This window comes from Camelina sativa, chromosome 5 (assembly GCF_030686135.1).
Source record: "Camelina sativa cultivar CO46 ecotype springtype chromosome 5, ASM3068613v1".
Classification (NCBI taxonomy): Eukaryota; Viridiplantae; Streptophyta; class Magnoliopsida; order Brassicales; family Brassicaceae; genus Camelina; species Camelina sativa.
The window spans coordinates 38998369-39006353 of NC_141884.1; the positions used below are offsets into that span (position 1 = coordinate 38998369).

The window sequence follows — 7985 nt, forward strand, 5'->3', positions numbered from 1 at the left end:
AATCTAAACAATATTGCATCCATAATATGGGAATATGTTTCCTCATAATCAATCCCAGGTCTTTGAGAAAATCCTTGAGCTACAAGACAAGCCTTATATCTCGTAATTTCATTTTTCTCATTTCCTGTTCTAATGAATACCCACTTGTATCTAACCGGTCTCACATTTTCAGGCGTGAGTACAATAGGTCCGAATACATTTCGTTTATTAAGCGAGTCAAGTTCCACTTGTATTTCATCTTTCCATTTTGTCCAGTCATGTCTCTTTGACATTCATATACATACTTTAGCTCTAGATCCTCACTTTTCTCATCTATTTCCCATGAAACAAGGTACGAGAAAGTGTCATCAACATCATCGATTTTATTTCGATTCCATATATTTCCATTATGGATATAGTTGATAGAAAGTTCATGATTTTCTTTAGGCTCATGATGCTCAATAATTTCATTAGACTCATGATTCATTTCTTCCAAAATGCTTTCTGCTATTTTGGGTATATCATGCTTTTCAAATTCTTTTCTTTTTCTAGGATTATTATCCTTAGAACCAACTAGGCTACCACGCTTCAAACGTGTTATAGACTCTCGTGTATCATCTGCTTATCCACGTTCTTGTGGTATTTCAATTCTAGCAGGAACATTTTCAACTGGTATATATGATTTAGTTATTGTTTTGGTATCAACAAATGCATCAAGAAGTTGATTTGCAATACTCTGCACATGTATGACTCGTCGAACTTATATTTCGGACTGCTTTGTAGGAGGATTAAGGTGTAACAAAGATGGTACACACCATTTGATATATTTTCCTACTTGTTTATTTTCTCCCCCTAGAACCGAGAAAACTTTTTCTTCAAAATGACAATCGGCAAAACGTGTTGTAAAGACATCATCAGTCTGTGGTTCTAGGTATCTTATAATTGATGGAAAATCACAACCAGTATATATACCCAACCTTCTTTGTGATCCCATCTTTGTATTTTGTGAAGGTGTTATACGCAGATATATATCGCACAACCAAAAATCCTTAGATGGGATATATTTGGTTCTCGACCAAATGCAAACTGTAAAGGGGATTACATATGATATGCACTTGGTCTTATCCGAATAAGTGCTTCTGCATCCAAGATGGCATGTCCCCATACACAGGTTGGGAGTTTTGATCTCATGATCAATGGTCTTGCAATCAATTGTTGTGACACCCCAATTTTAGGGACATGTAAAGAGGTTTAAAAGAATTGATTTGCACACCTATGTCACCAAAAGTACACTTATCTTTTCGGTCAAGTGTCATGAGAGAACTCTAGAGTTAAGCATGCTTGAGTTGGAATAGTCTCAGGATGGGTGACCGTCCGGGAAGTGATTGTCGGAATTGTGCTAGTGAGGAAAAAACACAGGAAAAGATCATGTGGTGATTTGTACGGACGGTAAACAAGTATTTAAAGCCTACTGGACGTAGCAAACAACCTGTCAGATATGGATGGGCTCACGGGTGATATACCCCGACCCGGACCTCTCGGTGTCCCCGGTCACGGCTTCCATTCGGCCCTATTCCGGCCGAATATTCATTGAATCATTTACTTAGCTTTGGCTCGCGGCCTTGCTTCTTAAACCTTATACGCAGCGGAATATCATATTAACCTTGACCCATCTCTTTGTGCTTAGCCATACAACCAACCAACCCCACATACTTTGCACATATTAGGGATGGGGACTTATAGTCCCTTCGGCTCATGGTGATCGATTGCGCTATCGGCTTCCCATACCACTCGTGTCCGAAGCTTGGTACCGGACGTACCGTGATACCTCGGTCAACTCATCGGTCTTGGTATCAGAGCCTGGTCGATCCAACGATCCGAACCCATAATCGAATCGCCGATCAACCACTGACCGGGCCGATACTTCCGACTAACTTGCCGACCACCTGACCGATCAATCTAACCTACGGCTCGTATCGTCGATCCTTGGATCACCCGATCCGACTAGCGATTGGATCACCAGTCAATCCTCGATCGATCCATCCATTGACGCAGATCGTCGATGACCTTTCGATTGGTCCGACGCTATGATCGAACTGTCGATCATCCTGCAATCAGTCCAACTCCATGGTCGAACCGCCGCTTATCCTTCGACCGGTTTGACCCGATTGTTGAATCGTCGCTCGTCTCATCGTACCGTTGATAGAGAGGTAGCGTGCGCATCAGTTCAGACGATGTACAGTAGTACTCGCCGAGCCGCATCCCCTTTTCTTCTTAGGAATTGATGGATGATGGATGGACGATGGTGGTGTTGGAAATGAAGGTAACGCCCTCTATTTATAGGGTCTTGGCCAAAGTCTAGGCCCCAAAAGGTACCTGTCCATCAAGATTCTTCGATCGCACACGTTCGATCGTGTACGTTCGGCTGTGCCTGTCCGGCCGTGCCTGTTTGGTCATGTCCATCCGTCCATGTCCGTTCGGTCACGCCTGTTCGGTCACCGCGTCCCATGACCACCCTGAGCTCTCCAGCTGACCTGTACACTGTCCACTACCGTCCAGCTGGCCGAGCTAGGTCGAGCTCCTTGGCAGCTGATCGAGCTAGTGGCAGCAGACTTGCAGCTGGTCGAACTGACGATAGCTGGCTGATAGCTATCCGCAGCTGGCCGATAGCTCATTATTACAATGTAAATTTCAGAAGTCTGAAATGGTCAAACTCATTTAAATTTTTTTGTCTTCTCTGCTTTGTTCGGTTTTAATTGATCAAATTATTTATATAGATTAAAAGGAGTACAAAAAAAGCTGATTTCGCTTGGAACGAGCCGCCAAGTAACTATATTATAGTCATTTTCACCAATTCAATTATGGAACCTCAAGATACAATTAATTAACACACCAAAGTTTCACAAATTTACTTAATTAATAAGAGATTTGATTTGGTTTTCTAACACATGAAAACTTAAATTAGAGGCAAAATAAAATAAAAGGAAAAAGATGCAAAATACTAACAAGACTAGGTACGGATCCGCACGTATGTGCGTGATTGATTTTAAAAACTATGTTTACTATAAGGTTTGTAATATATTATGTACACATAGAGTTATATTTATAAATATAATTATTTGTTAAATCATTTACAGTTCAAACTTATATTAGTTTGGTTTCATCCAGTTTGTGATTTTTGAAATAATAAAAGTTTTAGCACAAAATTCAGATTCACAAAACAACATACCCGAATCTAACGTTTACTGAATCAGTGATTAATCAGAATTGTATAAAACTTGTAAATTATAAAACAGATAAAAACCATCAAAAAGATTAAAACTTCTCAAAACGAATGACCTAAATTCTTAAGCGGGTTAAACCTATCCCGGTAGCTATACTCTATAATAACCCGTCCCTCAAAATCTTTAAAAAATAATATTAAAATATATATAATATTTTATATTTTTTTAATTTGTTAATTTTGAAATTAAGGAATCTTTAATATACGTTTAGTTTTATATATCAGAAATTTTCTATATGGAAAATTGAAAATTAGGATTTGCATAAGTTTAAATATTTTATAGTTTAAAATAAATTTAAGATGCCATCAAATTGTTTTTTAAAGAATTTTCCAATATCTATTATTCAAAATTAATTTCAATTTTTTTTAGTCAAAAAAATTTAAACAATAAGAAATAATATTATTTATATTTTTGAAAATATGATTTAAATATATATTTTTAACATCTCATGTTATAATTTTTTATTATATTATAATACATAGGTTTTGAAAATAATTTCTAAAACATGTAGAGGATAATATTTATTAATATTTACCAATTTTAGAATTTATAGGAACAAAAATTGTGTATATAAATAAATTGAATAGCAATGACAGTTTTATGTAATATTATCCCCTATATATTAATAGAGAAGCACACTTAAAAAAAAAGCTAATGTGTCAGTGTTACAGAGCTCATGACACTTTAATCAACAATTAAAATCCAGAAATGTATTTAATTATCAATTTTATAACATATTTAATTATTATAAATAAATTATTCATTTATTTACCACTTTTATATATTTTTCTCATTTCATTTTTTAAACTTATGATTAGTTTAAATTAAATCAATTAGTCTAAAAAGTAATTTTTTTTATCTATTTAATGGTATAGTGATGTAGATGATAATGTTAAATATAAAATATGTGAATTTGATTTTTAGAAACACAAAAACACATCAAAAATTTCTACACCACTTTAAAATTATTTTCCAACTTCAAATATTTCACGGGTAAAACGTATTTTACCGAAAGTAAACGCAAAATTTGAAAAACTTTACTTACATATTTTGTTTTACACAAAATAAATCTTAAATCCCAAATAATAATTTTGCTCATAATATAAAAACACATCAAAAATTTCTATACCACCTTAAGATTCTTTTCCAAGTTTAAATATTTCACGGGTAAAACTTATTTTACCGAAATTAAACGCAAATTTGAAAAACTTTACTTACATATTTTGTTTTACACAAAATAAATCTTAAATCTCAAATAATAATTTTGCTCATAATATAAAAACACATCAAAAATTTCTACACCACCTTAAAATTCTTTTCCAAGTTCAAATATTTCACGGGTAAAACGTATTTTAACAAAAGTAAACGCAAATTTGAAAAATTCTACTTACATATTTTGTTTTACACAAAATAAATCTTAAATCTCAAATAATAATTTTGCTCATAATATTTTATTTAAATCGATTTATTCCGCACATAGGACGGGTTGGTACCTAGTAGAATATTAAGGACAAGTAATAAATTGGGCACAGATCTCTCTGGCAACGATACGTTAGCTTTTCTTCAAGAATGTTCCTCTTTTAATATACAGGGGATTTGAAATCAAACAAAGCAGAAAATAGTAAATTACTAAGCAATAATTAAAAGACAAATCCCTAGAACGTAATTGATTAAGAGTGATAAAGAGATGAAATATGGAGCTTCGTCTTTTTTTTTTTTTGTGCAAAAAAATATGGAGCTTCAAATAACTTCTAACAAGCAACGATACTTAATAAATTACTAAGAGATAAAATATGGAGCTTGGAACGCGCCGCCAAGCCAACATAATGTAGCCACTTTACGCAATTAAATTATGGAACTTCAAGGAGCAATTAATTAACACAACAAGATTTCACAAATTTACTTAATTAATAAGAGATTTGATTTGGTTTTCTAACACATGTGTAACATCCACGAACTAATCCCTATGGTTTTGGGAGGGGTGTCGACACATGTGTAAATACTTGTCAAAAAGAAATTATATTTATACATAGTTACAAATATTAAAATCAATACAATACTTCTTAAACAAAAAAAATTCACTGATTTCGTGAGTCATCGATTATTCACATGTAAGGTGTGATTTATCGTATAAATATATTTCTGTTATTAAAATAAATAGTCGATTTATAAAACACCTAACTTTTTGTTTTCAGTATCGGAATCTAACATTGTATGTGATAAGGCTTTTTAGGTTTTTAAATTTTAATGCTTACTTAAAATTAACATCTTTAATAAATTTAAAATATATATAAATAAATTACAACTATGTATGTTTTTGTTCTTTGAGTTTATCTTCTCAGAAAATAATTACCACTAGGCTTTTGGATTTACATGAAACTAGAAAGAATTCCTAGTTCGAGAGTCGGTAGAAGAAGCCAATGTCCATATATATATATTGGAGGCAGAGAGAGATCCTAAGAAGACTATTGAAGACACGAAGAAGGCGAATATTACTTGGTCTTCGTACGTGTCGTTAGAAAAAGAAGATAGCATTAAGACACATCGGACTTCGGAGGATAATCTTTAGCATCGATGGAGGGGAGGAAGAGCCACGAAAGTGGAAAGATAGCGTCGTGTTCAGAGAGAGGAAGGAAAAGAAGTGAAGAAGAGAGACTGTCTCAAAGATGGAGGAAGAAGATAAGAGATGAATACTACGATGGTACATCATCATGGAAGAGGGACAGAAAACACAACATCTCTTGGTCGTCGTTGTCACAAAGAGGAAGAAGAATTGAAGACAAAAGTTGGAGATCAGATGATCTATCATCCATGGAAAAGGGAAAGATTGCACCGTCTTCATGGAGAGGAAGGAGAAGAAGAGATGAATATGACGGTGCATCATCATGGAAGAGGAAGAGCAACGGAAAAGACAAAATCTCTTGGTCTTTGTGGTCACGAAGAGAAAGAAGAACTGAAGAGTTACATCGGAGAAGAAGTGAAGACAGGCGAGATGATGCAACATCATGGAAGAGGAAGAGCAACGGGGAAGACAAATTCTCTTGGTCTTTGTGGTCATCACGAAGAGAAAGAAAAACTGAAGACTTACATCGGAGAAGAAGTGAAGACAGGACAGATGATGCAACATCATGGAAGATAATTGAAAGAGCAAGCAAAAGAAAAAGAAGAAGGGAGGGAACTGATGAGATACTTAACCACGATGTGTTAGAACAAGTTATGTTGCGACTACCAGTGAAATCCCTGTTGAGATTCCAAACCGTGTCTAAACACTGGAGAGGTACGATAAGGTCCAAATCTTTTAAGGAAAGACACATGTTGCATCAGAAAACCCAGGAACCCAAAGTTGTGTGTTTATATTCTTATACAAGGTATAGAAGCTGGTATAGGAAAGTTGCTCTAAAGACTATGAGGTTGGAGTGGTCTTCCGCTTGTCTAGTAGAAGAAGAAGAAGAAGGATATCATATTAGCGATGATAAAGGGATACCTACTAGCGACGAATATGGGAGTCCTTCTGATAGTATCGATGGTCTTGTCTGCTTGTATGCCTCCACAAGAGAAATTACAGTGATAAACCCAGCCACGAGATGGTCCTACAAGCTTCCTCTTGCCAACTTTCAAATAGACAACAATGACTCAGAGGTCCCTTTGCCAGGATTTGGAAAAGACTACGTTACTGGAACACACAAAATAGTGTGGTTACATAATATTAACAAGTACAATACCACCTTATCATGCGATATATTCGATTTTGAAGTCAAGCAATGGAGGCAGGTGCCTCCACCTCTTCCTGAACATCGCTTAAACAACACCAACTTACCAACTTTTGCAAACGGATGGCTTTATTGGTTCCACCTAACTTGACCAAATTGATTGCTTTTGATCTTCACACGGACATGTTTCAAGTCATTCCAAATCCTATTATTGAGACATTATCATCATCCGTTGTTGATATGAGCTTCGGTAGCATAGACGACGACCGTCGTCTTGTGTGGGCTTTAGAGACAAATGGAGATGGCATGCAACACGTTTGGAGGCTCACTAACCACAACACTGGTGGGGCATTATTGAAAATGGACAAGTTGTTCTCCATTGACTTGAACAAGATTAACCCCACTTGCTATACGCCTCATGATGAGACTTCACTCTTCCACCCTGCGGCAATTTCCAAGAATGGTAACAAGGTGATGCTCTTTAAGCAATTCCTGGAGCCCCTCCTATTTCAACCCCCAAACTCTACATATCACATCTTGTCTTGTTCTCCTCTTCGTGACAGTCTCCTTGTTCCTTTTTTTCCAAGTTTAGTCTCTCCCTTTATGAGTTAATTTCAAGTTCTTAAAATGGATTTTAATTAGTGTCACATTATATGACATCTTGTTGAACGTTGTCATATTTTTCAGTGCAAGTTTCAGACTTAATTTGGATTATTTTTGATCATCTATTAGTTCACCATGATGCTTCTTCAAAGGATATTAAGAAGAAGTGCTTGGATCTCATCCTACTTGTGTGGTTTTTCATTCTATTTTCCTTATATTTTATTTATTTAAGTATTCCGTATTCGGTTTCTATTTGGAGTTTCCTAATATTGTTATAGTAGTGCATGGTTAGAGTTCTACGTCAAAGTGGATTTCACATATATATTCTGGAGGATAATTTCCTTGTAGCCATAGAATAATACAATTATCGATAATTAGTAAAATTACGATTTAGCAAATCTCTTTGTGT

The 7985-nt window shown here is 35.2% G+C and overlaps 1 pseudogene; it reads left to right on the forward strand.

The window, feature by feature from the left end:
- The first annotated feature begins 5633 nt into the window (after window positions 1–5633).
- On the forward strand, window positions 5634–7756 carry LOC147944938 (putative F-box/kelch-repeat protein At1g12870; annotated as a pseudogene).
- Window positions 7757–7985: the final 229 nt, after the last annotated feature.